The sequence below is a fragment of the Lissotriton helveticus genome, chromosome 5_1 (assembly GCF_964261635.1).
Source record: "Lissotriton helveticus chromosome 5_1, aLisHel1.1, whole genome shotgun sequence".
NCBI lineage: Eukaryota > Metazoa > Chordata > Amphibia > Caudata > Salamandridae > Lissotriton > Lissotriton helveticus.
Genome location: NC_136065.1, coordinates 257,882,201 through 257,895,343, shown reverse-complemented (window position 1 = coordinate 257,895,343; position 13,143 = coordinate 257,882,201). Strand labels below are relative to the sequence as shown.

The 13,143-nt window shown below is 47.8% G+C and overlaps 1 protein-coding gene across 1 annotated transcript in view; it reads right to left on the bottom strand.

Annotated features, from left to right (window-relative positions):
- Window positions 1–13,143, bottom strand: part of LOC144752438 (uncharacterized) — a 408,565-nt gene that overhangs the window by 328,787 nt on the left and 66,635 nt on the right. The gene's annotated exons all lie outside the window — the stretch shown is intronic.

Here is a 13,143-nt window from a genome sequence, read left to right as displayed (position 1 = left end):
TTTCAGAAATCGATCAGTTTTTATCTGTGTTGATTACAGGGTGTTTGAGGCCCTTGACCTCTTTCTCATTGGTTTTTTTAACTTGTTTTTAAAAAAAACTTTGAGGACAAAAGACCAGTGGCGTCACAAGGGGGGAGCGGGGGGTGCGGACCGCACCGGGTGACACCCAATCTGGGGGTGACACCGTGAGCCTGCCTCTCGAAGACTTCTGAAATATGGTACCTGAAGGCAGAGAAGCAGACGAAACGAGAGAGCACCATAAACCTGTCAAATACAGGAGCGACACAGAAGATGAGGAGATGCAGGCAGAGGCTTTCCGGTGCTAAGCACCGGCACTTAATTTGCGGGGCCGGGTCTACATGCGATATTGGCTGTTCACTAAGTTCACATGGGTCTCCCCAGTGAACAGCCGATATCACACATGATTGTGTGGCTAAAACTTTTCAAATTGGATTCTGCACCTGCCTTGTAAAGCACACACGCAGTACCAGAAACTAATTGTGTCCCAGCCTCATTCTAAGTTTCAGGTCACTCGTTCCAATCAATCCATGATGAGCGCTTACAATTTAAAATATATTAGAAACTCGCTCCTTCCCTACTTGGGAATCGTCAGGTGTGTGTGTGTGTGTCCTGAGTCGGACCAATGGGATCAGTGTTTTCACTACGGCCCGCCCTAGCATACTGCGCAGCCGCAACGCATTTCTGTCGACGACACAAGAAGCAAGCAGCATGGTGCAGAGCAGGCCTTGGACTAATTAAAACTGAAAGGCGGCAGTCCCAGTAAGTAGTGATTTTGAAACATGATGCTAGCAGTGTGTGAACTGTGAGGCAAGTAAGAAATGAAATGAATGTCGCTAAGTTGCAGGTTGCATCATTGTGCAGATTCACTTTGAATTTCACACGAGACAGACCCCAAGTTCTTTTGCACATTGTGTATTAGTTATTTGATCCTCCCTTTGTTTTAAATTTTCCCTCGCAGTCGCACATCACCTCTGCCCTGGAAGAATGGCATGAAATGTTTCTCTGACGGCGGTCGGGCACAAACTGCTTGCCCCCTCTCTTGAGGTTGAATTGAAGAGGTGCGCACATTTTGTTCCTAATGTGCCCATCACTCCCTCCTCTCTCTCTGCACTTGGATAGTGAAAGCACTGCCTACTAGTACTCACGCATGAAAACACCCGGGTGCTGAATCACGTTACCAGGCATTTACATGTGTGCAGACATAGAAGGTGCACCAGCAACCACGGAGTAATGGTGACCTCCTTGTTCTGCGATTGAAAGTACGGTTTACACTTGACAGCCAGGCCCCTGACACCTCAGCTGACCTTGGGCGCACAGATAGTGACTGAGGCCTCAAGAGCGTCGCTGCCCCTGCCCTGGGAAAAATTTAATCTGCATAAAGCAACATTTCACAATTTTCATTTTTATTTTATATTGGACTTCAAAATTGTATTATCTTGAATACTAGAGCCACCAGAGGTGGACTGGCCTGCATGGAAATCGAAAGATTTTGTGATAGATCAAAACGGAATAAGACAGAAAAACTGTGACAAAAAAAGAAGGGCTGACAAGGAACCTGCAGGAGTGTTGGGGGGGGGGGGGTGGATTAAAAAAGCATGAGGTGGATTTAAGAGTATGCAGCCTTCAACTTCAGTCTTTGAGCTTGTAAACAAAGTTATACAAGTAATTTTCAAGCTATTTAAGTTGGCAAGGATTTGAGCTTACTGCAGATAATGTTTGCTTGAAAACCAAGGAAATCAATATGAAAAACCCACCCCAGTAGAGCACAAAACACTCCCAGAAACAGCCAAAAAAGGCCCTCACACTTGACCTGTCAGACCACCCCATTGGTTACTACCTAATTGCCTTATAGGCTAGTCCAGCCCTTGTTGCTTTGGCATTCTGCACGTCGACATTCAGTAGCACCGGACAGTCTATTCTAAGTAAAACTTTGAGACTTGGCACCTACTGTTTCAAAAATTGTAAGTAAACCGTATCTGAATAACGGGGTCTCTGGGGCTGCATTGTCAGGGAGTGGGGGTGTAGGTTATTAGAGAAGTCTGGGTCTGTGCATAAGTGAGGGGTCCGAGGACCTTTTGGTTACAGAGGACGATGGCGTGTGAGGCACCTTGGGACAGTGAGTGTTATTAGAGGAGCCATAGGAAAAAGGCATATGCCACCTGCCCTTAACACAGAGGCCACCCACCTTCCTCAAATGCAGAGATGGTATCAGCTGTGCTTAGTGGACACATTGTGCTTCTTTTCCACGACACCAAATGGTGTCAGACTATTCTTTGCTGCACATAGTGAGCTACTGGTCCTTAATGTAAAGACTGTGCTACGTCCCTTTAGCACAGACTTCTATCTGTCCTTAATACATTATCTACATCAAGGCAGATGGGTGGCGGTGGTGGCATTTTTGTAGCGGCGCATCAGTTTTAAAAGCACTGTAGAGTTCTTTGTATATCCAACAGTTTTCAGGCAACAATTAATGTGCCACGATAACTCTGGTAATTAATGTACCTGCCAGTGCCGGAGAGAGTTCGGAGTTTTGTCTAGTGACAGTTTTGATTCATCTAAGGTAGCACAAAGGGTTAATATGCCTGCTGCAAAGAGTGTGTACTGTGCAGAGCACAGAACAGTATTTCATGTGCATAGCTCAGTGGGATACTGCTTTTGCCACAGAAATCCTTTTGTTATTGTGCAATTCATACGTTACAATCATGATCTAGCACATTGAGCTATGAACTACTACCATCAAAGCGCTAGATGCAAACAGCATGGTATAGCTTAGAGTTACGTTTTTCACCAGTCTTTGACTATCCTAATTTTACTAAAAAGTGTTTGTTTGTGTAGAAATAAATTGTTACTGGTTAACTCAACCTTTACCACTGTGTTATGTTGCATAAGTTGCATTTGTTATTTTAGCAAATTGTTTCCAAAATTGAGCTTTGAATGCCCTTTTGCTTTCCTATTTTTCAACATTTTCTTGGGTGACGGGAACCACCTATCAGCAACTTACTTCAGGAAGTCTCCCTTCTTGGAATTTAGGTTAGGTATTACACCTGGCTTTCACCAGTGCCAGTTGAGGATGTGGGTGGAGCCAATAGAGCATGTAGGTGGAGATGGGGAAATGGTTATGGCCTCCTAAAAAAAAAATTGAGCACCTGGACTTAATATTTTCAAAATTAAGCACTGGCAGAGCGCACAAAGAGACGCAAGGCTGTTGAAAGAACCTTGCGCTCTTTATTTTATAGAGCAGCATCGGGATTGGCTGGGCTGGGCAGGTCAGAGGAAAGCAGAAACTGAGAAGCGGATCCTCTCACAAAGAATAAAGATCAGCGCTCGTCCGTTTGGCTCATGAACAGTTATTATATATAAACACAGTGTTTGGAAACTCAGCTCCAGGGTCAACACAATAAACATATTTTCTCTTTCAATCCAGGTGAGAGAAAAGGCTTTAAATTTCTTTATGATAATGTGCCATCACCATCACCAACTTTTGTAACTGGGGAACTGTGGTCGAGTCCTCCTGACACCGGCTGAACATACTGTGACTCTCGGCAAATCAATTAATCTCTTTATGCTTAAAAAGGACTCGGACCTTGTGAAATTTAACTGGTGTTCTTGCAGAGTGCTCTGGTCCAATTTCATTGAGTTTGCAACATATATACAAAAAATAGTAGTGCATACATGCTCGCTTTTTTTACTTTGGAAACAGTTTTTTACGCCCTGCCACTTTTAAATCTCATCAGCTACCACTGAGGCACGCACTGCCGTCCAGCCAATTACAAAGCTAATGGAAGTGGGCATTCAAAATCCGGGCCTCACCAGCACAGTGCGGCAGACCAGAGCTCAAACCCGCACTGAAATGAATTAATTTTAAAAATTACACAATATCATGGGGGGCAATATAGCAATGGTGGTTTGCCGGATACGTTTACCTTCTATGAAAGGTGTTAAGTCTCAGGACTTTTTATCTTCTTTGTGCCATGCCATTCTTTGTGCTAGAGCGTTATTTGGCACTGGCGGACTCGGAGGAGGTCCATCATGTGGTAAGTCGTGAGGGGTGACACCATGAGTTACCGCACCGGGTGACACCAACCCTAGTGACGCCACTGCAAAAGACATACATGTACATTTTCAGGATCTTATAGGCAGTATACAGCCAGCGATGTTAACATGTCGTATCATGTTTACATACACGCTCTCTCTTCGTGAGCGGCATTACACATCCATTATAACAGTGCAACTTTCTGTTTATGTTTTTAAACTATTTTTCATTGGTAATAGAGGCATGTGTGAAGGCCAAGCAATACATTTAAGAGATTGGGCATGTCAATACCATCACGAGGAATTCATCTCACTGAAGGGAAATTGATAAATGTATGAGCACTTAAAGATTGGTCTTGGTATACAAATAGTCTTTAAAAATAGCACCTGTCAGAAACAAGCCATGACATTCTGGGGAAAGTTTACATTACTATTATATACAAACTGGCGATAAGGAATTAGAGTCTTTGAACATTGTAGCGGGCAAAAATTAACAGTCCCCCGCATCCGAAGAACGACCGCCGGCCGCAGATCCTTCTCCCACCTCGCCGCCAAGACCTGGAACACCCTCCCCACCAACCTACGGCAGACCTAAGACCTACTGGCCTTCAGAAGACTCCTCAAGACCTGGTTCTTCGATCAGTAGCAGCACCTCCCCCCCAGCGCATTGAGACCCTCATGGGTATGTAGTGCACTTTATAAGTGTCTGATTGATTGAGATGAGCAATCATACAGTTGAACTCAGGTTTTAGAAAATCCTCGCTGGCCACTTAACCAGCAGCAGCTGGCACAGGTAAATGCGGTGGGGCTGAGTGGGGGCTGGGCAGGGTAGGCGGGGGGATGTCGACATACTACAGAATAGGTATAATTAAATAAATAAATAATACCCATTCTGTCGTCTGTCGACTTCCCCCCACCGCACCCTGTTAAAGGTCCCTCTTCCTCAGGGGTGGCGGACGGACGCAAGTCCGTCCGCCATCATAATAGGGCCCTTGATTAGGTCATAGAGAATAAAATTGCACCTGAGAAACTTTTATTAGTTAGCACCCTGTTCCGCTCTACCGCGCTTAACTGTGCCTGCCGCCACTGCACTTAACCTTCACTGAACTGGGAATCATTGTTCTATTTATTTTGTATAAAAGCAGTATATTAGAGGAGGAACTGCTTATTATGCGTCTCTTCGCCTTTTCACTATCCACTGCAGTTGGAGGCAAATTCTAATGGTAAAAAAAGCCAGAAAGAGTTCTCAGTGAGAGACAAACTATGCTAACTAATAAAAGTTTCTCAGGTGCAATTTTATTCTCTATGACCTAATCAAGGGCCCTATTATGATGGCGGACGGACTTGCGTCCGTCCGCCACCCCTGAGGAAGAGGGACCGTCCGCATGGGCAGCGGCGGTCCCTCCATGGCAATTAGGATGTGACCGCCACCCTGGCGGTCACATCCCCTACCTTTAACATTGTGGCGGATGCTGCTTCAAGCAGCACCCGCCGCAAGGTTAAAAAATGCATGTTGACCTTTGCATGCACGAAGCGGCAGGCACCGCGTGGTGCCTGCCGCTTCATGCACACAAAGGCAGGGGGGTACCATAGGTACCCCCCATGTGCAACCCCCACCCCCTCTTCACCCCTGGGGGCCTGCAACGGGCCCCCAAACAAAAGACCATACGCCTTTCCACGGCAGAAATGCCGCCGTGGAAAGGCATAGTACCGCAGACATCCTAATATGCCTGGCGGTGTCTAATAGACACCGCCAGACATGTTAGAGCTTTTCTGACGCGGTCGGAAGGCGACAGCGGCGGAAAAGCTGTGGACTGAAAATATATCCCCCCGCCATCCTAATCTGACGTGTGGGTATTTCTTCAGTCCACAGCGGATAATCCGCATCCTCCGGCCCGGCGGTGGCTTCCGCCGGCCCGGAGGATGCGGATTATCCGCAATCATAATGGGCCCCTTACTGTGGTGGTGCTCTTATTTCCGCAAAGGCAGGTCCATATCAAATCAGTGTTAAACATGTTGTAAGGGGATTATACTGCATTTGGGGAACAATAATACAGCATTGCATAATATGGAAACTTTCATTACTAATAGAAGTGAATGCTAATTCCACACTTGTTTTGAAAATAATTTGTTATTCTCATTTTTAGATCAAAAGGAAAACATCAGATAGTTAAATATCATGTTGAAAACATTAAAGAGACCACCCAATGCAAAAAAAGCTATTTTTGTCAACTACTTCTTCTCTAACAATCAGCAACATTAGACAAGATTGGTCTTGGTATACAAATAGTCTTTAACATTGTGGCGGATGCTGCTTCAAGCAGCACCCGCCGCAAGGTTAAAAAATGCATGTTGACCTTTGCATGCACGAAGCGGCAGGCACCGCGTGGTGCCTGCCGCTTCATGCACACAAAGGCAGGGGGGTACCATAGGTACCCCCCATGTGCAACCCCCACCCCCTCTTCACCCCTGGGGGCCTGCAACGGGCCCCCAAACAAAAGACCATACGCCTTTCCACGGCAGAAATGCCGCCGTGGAAAGGCATAGTACCGCAGACATCCTAATATGCCTGGCGGTGTCTAATAGACACCGCCAGACATGTTAGAGCTTTTCTGACGCGGTCGGAAGGCGACAGCGGCGGAAAAGCTGTGGACTGAAAATATATCCCCCCGCCATCCTAATCTGACGTGTGGGTATTTCTTCAGTCCACAGCGGATAATCCGCATCCTCCGGCCCGGCGGTGGCTTCCGCCGGCCCGGAGGATGCGGATTATCCGCAATCATAATGGGCCCCTTACTGTGGTGGTGCTCTTATTTCCGCAAAGGCAGGTCCATATCAAATCAGTGTTAAACATGTTGTAAGGGGATTATACTGCATTTGGGGAACAATAATACAGCATTGCATAATATGGAAACTTTCATTACTAATAGAAGTGAATGCTAATTCCACACTTGTTTTGAAAATAATTTGTTATTCTCATTTTTAGATCAAAAGGAAAACATCAGATAGTTAAATATCATGTTGAAAACATTAAAGAGACCACCCAATGCAAAAAAAGCTATTTTTGTCAACTACTTCTTCTCTAACAATCAGCAACATTAGACATGTCCCATCCACACTGATTGGTTGTTGTTACAGACAGTGGTACCCCTAGTTAAGGTATTACACAGTGGCAGTAGCTATTCTGTAGTTATAGTTAGGGTTCCTGGAGATAGAGATTTCTGGCCCTTAATCTCTTTGCACCCGTTTGACGAACATCCATAAAACGTTGCAGACCTACTGCCCGTGTTATTCTTGAAGTCCTGAAGGTTTCATTGCGTTTCATCAAGAGGTTGCAAAGAAAAAAGGGGTATTCCAAAATGGGTGTAAAATGAAATCCTATGCATTTTACATAAACTTTTGTATTTCGCGTAGCAGGAAAACTGTCAGACTGATTTTCACAACATTTAGAAGGATTATATGTTATGGTATGCAGATGATATTGTGAGTACTGGAGGTAAGTAGGGTAAGTATTTTTTACTTTTTAAGTGTTTTAAATTTAGCTATATCTGTGGCCACGGTAGTACGGCAGTACTCTCCAGGTATATAGTGATGACAAGTCATTAGCTGATTGGCTAGGCTAATGACTGTCTTTATAAGAGTTGAAGGCAGCCATGTTGTTTTCAGTTCAAGTTTCCCTGTGTAGTGCATTACACGATTCAATGTAGGAAAGTATTAGGTTTGGTATTTTCCCCTACCTATTACCGCTTTAGGAAAGGGTTAATAGGTAGAGAAAAATATTTATTATAAGTTTAAATAGATACACTTTCTTTAATCGAAAGTACCGAAGTACCATAAAAAATTTTTTTTTTAAATTGCATATAATAAGACACTATATTTTATAAATATAATGTGCTAAAGTGCATTTTCAATTTTTTGCATATTTAAATATATACAAAAATGTGTAAAATTGTGTATGGAGTAGAGGGCCAATTAGTAAAAATTACCCTGCTACTTTACAAAAAAATACAGCTTAGAGTACACTGCTATAAACATTTATAGAAATAAAAAAGAAAAATGTTAACCTTACAAAATGTTTTTAGGGTACCACGGTACTACAGGGCTCTCTGTTTTAAAAAATATATATATAAACGTTTAAATATTTTGATGTACCTATTACACTTTACTAAAGTGATAATAGTTAGGGCAAAAATACCACCCCACGAATACTTATCTACATCTGAAGGCGTAACAAAGAAAATGGGCAAAGTGTACCCAAAACATAGCTGCGTTTAACTTTTCTAAAGCCAAATATTACACAATCAGCTATTGACTCGTAATCACTATGAACTGTGGTACTATCTTGAAATACCTCCACATTTCTTAAAAAAACACAGCAGATGTCACTAACTTTAAACACCCTAAAACTTATAAGTTACACTACTTACCTAACCTACACAAAATAATCGTGTGAGCACTATAATATGTAATCCTGCTACATTTTAACAAAATGTCACTGGTGGTTTCCGCGGAACGGAAAATACAAAAGTGTACGTGAAATATATTGTAATTGCGCACGTTTTGGGACCCTCTGTTTTTTATTGGATCCCCTTAACTAAACCATACAAAACTTTTACTCCTTCCACAATAAAACGGGTGGAACAAGTATGTTAAATTCCACTGAGATTCCGCAAACAGGCCCATCATTACTAAAGGAGAAAATATAAAAAAATCCATAGGTCAATATTATCTACACATTTGTAAACGAAAAAGGTAACCTATTACCACTAACAAAGTGGTAATAGGTAGTTAATAACAATAAAACTTAATACTTAATTATATGTAACACCCTAACCCATAAGTTAGCAAAACGCTGACCATACAATAATGGAAATTTGTGATAAAAACTACATGGCTGGGGGGTGTGGCCAAGATGGCGAGCAGGTAAGAAGCGTTCCACATCGTCTCCCATCTCCTGGGCGCCCTACTTGGCCAGCAGCAGCGTTTGCCGCCAGCCAGCAGCTTGGTATTAAGTGGGAGTCTGCTCCTGGACCTTGATTGCCGCCGATACCGCTCCGGTGGAGCCGATTGACCAGCGGGAGGGCGAGAGAGGAATCCAAGTGGCCAGAGGCAAAAATGGCAGTTGGGCCTGGACTGTGTTGGTGAGGTCGGCAAAATCCTGTGTCCCCAACAGCGAGGTGCTGGCGGCTTTTGGGGCTGGCGGCGACTTCTCCGGTGCCTGGTGGTGAAGGTGAGAGGTACCGCTAGTGAGTTGGTGCGCAGTGCGCCACGGAAGCAACGGAGGCGAGCGGCCGGATCCCGGGGAGGTGGCGGGGCTCGGCGAGCCACATGTAGCTGGGACTCCGGTGAGCGCAGGGCGGCCCTGAGGCGGGCGCACAGCGGGGCCTCTGACAAGCAGAGCTTCGGCCAGTGGGGTCGGCTGGCACTCGTGATTGGAGCAGGAGCACAGGAGGAGTCTGGGCAGGAGTGTGATGGTGGCCGGGCCAGAGCTGCGGACGGAGGAGGCCTGGATCCGGCCTAGAGCTAGCACACCACCAGAAGCCACATAAACAGCCCAGGGGCTGTCACAGCTCCCTGAAAGGGATGCCCTCTTTATCAGTGAAGAGCTTTAGGGACTCTGTGTGCTGGCGGTGAGAGGCCCGTGACAGAGCAAGAACTGCTCGGCTGGTTTGTGCGAGGCTCCCCCATCTGCAGGCCTCAAAAGGTAGACTGGAGGAGTTTATGCCTACACGTGGGGCCTGGAGCAGTGACGGGGCCTACTGCAGCCTTGGAGCCTGAGAGACGGAGGGACTGGAGCCCGGTTATACCCCTGTTTAGACATTCGCCATTGCGGGGGCCTGCACACTGTGCCCTCGGGGTCTGCCGATTGTGAAAGGTGTGGACGAGCTGGAGGGGGATCAGGGCCCCACAGGAGGTGGGGAGAGCCCTAGCATACACCATGAGTACCTCAAAGGGGGATCGCTCTGCACTGAGGCCTGAACACCACTGAGAGCTGAAGGGTGAGAGGCCTGGGGAGCGCCTGCGAGTGGCACAGTAGTTGGAGAGCTAGGGTAGCCACGGAGGTTGCAGAGCTAGGGTAGCCACGGAGACACAGGAGAGAGTTGATCACGGAGGCCAGGAACTTAGGAGAGCTGCTGCCGCAGATTCAGGAGGGGCGACACAGGCTGGCATTGGTCGGAGGTGCCAGGGACGAAATTGAGGGCCTAATGAAGGTGGGCTACTGGCGGAACCCAGTGGGCGTGCAGGCACGGAGACTGCACAAAGGGGCAATAGGGCGGGCTCCTTCAGGGCTGTCATGTCATCACTGCGAAGGAAGAAGGAACGCTGCTGAAAGACATGCTACCCAAGACCCCTCACGGAGGAGGAGGGGAGAAAGGTTAGCCTCTGCCTGGACCGGTGGCCCACATTGCGGCTCTAGCGGAGGCTCCGATCGCTCAGGCCTTTCTTGAGACATTGTTTAACTCCTCCTCCAGGAGCTGAAGAGGGACCTCGCCAGGGATGTGAAGGAGATTAGAGGGGATGTTGATGCAGAAGGAGAAAGAATGGCCACCCTGGTGGATCAGAGCCGGGCCAAGGAGGAGGAGATCGAACAACTCCAGCAAGAGGTACTCAGACTGAGAGACCAACAAATCGACCCCCAGGCCCACGTGGAGGATTTGGAAAATCGATCCAGACTAAATAACATACGAGTGAGGGGAGTTCCATCTGACGCAGAAGGGACAGATATGGCTCAATTCTTGCAGGGGCTGTTCCGGCACGTCCTGGGGGTCCCGGAGGACTTCGTCATCCGAATTGACCGGGCTCACAGAGTGGGGCTCAGACGAAGGGTGTCTGCTCCCCGCTGGACATACCGGCCTTTTTGCCGGATTTCCCCCTCAAGGAACGCATACTGAGGAAAGCCGGGCGAAACACCCACTCTCATATCAGGGTCACACGGTGGCCCTCTACCAGGACTTGGCTTCGACCACACTGCTGAAGCGTAGGGGGTTCATGGTGGTGACCGCGCACCTGCATTACAAAGGGGTGCATACTCATGGGGCCACCCCTTTAGGCTGATCTTCAAGTAGAATGGCAAACTACAGCAATATAGGGTTGCTGAAGTCCGCCTGCGAGCTGCTGGGCCTCGATCATTGGAGAGCTGATGCTTCCACCTCACCCTGGCCAGACCGTTAGCCCTCAGGGGACGATGGGCAAGTGGTATGCCCACGGCGCCTGTCCGATCATTGTAGGGGACCAGACACCTCCACCATGGCACACGAGAGGCAAGCGGCGCTTGACAGAGTACTTAAGGACACAGCCTCCCAAGATGGCTCCTAAGCAGTGGAGGGTTGTCTTATAGCTTTTGGAACTAGCGGGCCATGGGGGGGCCTTCGAGTGTGGGGGGACTGGGAACTTTGGGCCACGAGATTCTCCTTCTGCCAGTTTGCAACAAGCTGGCGCACGCTTGCGTGACAATCCTTGGACATTTTTTTCGGAGTTGGGGGGTGTTCTGTTGGGGTTAGGGTTGGGGGGTTGGAACTGGTGTGTCTGGTGAGATAGTTTTGTGACAGCGAGCAGGGGAGGGGACCGAGGGACAGAGACCAAGCGAGGGTAGGGGCGGAGAGGGGGCAATGGGCCCTTCGGCGGGTAGGCAACACTTTCTACACCACTACCATGGCAGGGCATACAGTGAGAATTGTTACTTGGAATGTAAAGGGCCTTAATAATCCCATCAAGAGGAGATCCATACTGTCTTATCTGGAGAATTTGAAGGCTGATATCTGCCTCCTTCAACAGACCCACCTGCTTTCACCGGACTGGCACCGGATGAAATCTTCTCCTCCATGCCTAAAAAGAAAGCGGGTGTGGCTATCTTAGTGGCTGGCCGATTCCCGGGAACGGTGGGTGACAAGATTGCTGAAATTAAGGGACGGTTGCTAGCCTACATGATACATCTCAGGGGACACACACTGGTGGTGGGGTCACTATATGCACCTTACTCAGGGCAGGAGCACTTTCTCACAGGGTCTTTCCCGGAAGCCTCAGCAAACAGGAATGGTGGACACTGGTGGGGGGACCTTAACAAAGTCATAGGCGCCACGGCAGATGGGTCCGGCTACAGGTTTTCGCAGACCGGGGCCCTGTCTGAGGAGGCAGGGAATGGCTTAGCTCCCGGGGATTGGTGGACATGGGGCAGGTGGCACACCCACACACCTCCCGATTTTTCTTTTATTCCCATGCTCGGGGTACATATGCTAGACTTGATCATCTGAAAGGCACTACGGAACTCAATTCCCTGGCGGGGGATGTGGATATAACTCCCACTGCGCTCTCCGATCATGACGCGGTGATAGTTGCCCATAAGCTACCAGTAACGCGGAGGACGGGAGAAGAATGGCGCCTCCGAGAACACATGCTTCACAAGGAAACGGTGACGGCACAGATACACAAATGCATTAAGGATTTTTTTAGAGATCAATGATACAGGGGCCACGTCTTTACCATCTTTGTGGGGGCTCTCAAGGCGGTAGTGAGGGGGGAGCTCATTGCTATCTCACCCGCAGATAACAAAGAGCGTAAGGCGAAGAGGGACGTTTTGGTGGCACAGGTGACAGAGCTGGAGCGGGTACACAGCAGAACTGGGGCGCAGAGAGTCTGGAGACAGTTGAAGGTGGCTAGGGCACAATTAGAGGGCTGGACATAGACAGGGCGGAATTCACGGCCCTGCGCCTTAAACATTCCTACTATGTGGGGGGCGACAAAACGGGCCACCTGCTAGCGAACAAACTCAGGGCCCAAATTCAGCGGGAAAGGATTCAATCTATCCATACTGAGATGGGAGACGTGGTCCAGACAGATGAGGAAAGAGCGACTGCGTGTCGGGATTTCTATGTGGATCTTTATGCCAGGGAGGCTCATTTGAGCTCACTGATGACTGCATACTTACAGGGAGCTAATATGATGTGGCTGAGCAAGGGGGGCGACTGTTGGATGCCCCGATTTGAGTGTAGGAGGTTATTGGGGCGATCTCCCACCTTAAATCTCTGAAGTTGCCGGGTCCGGATGGCTTCTCGGTGGGTTTCTACAAGACCTTTTGTCATATCTAGGCCC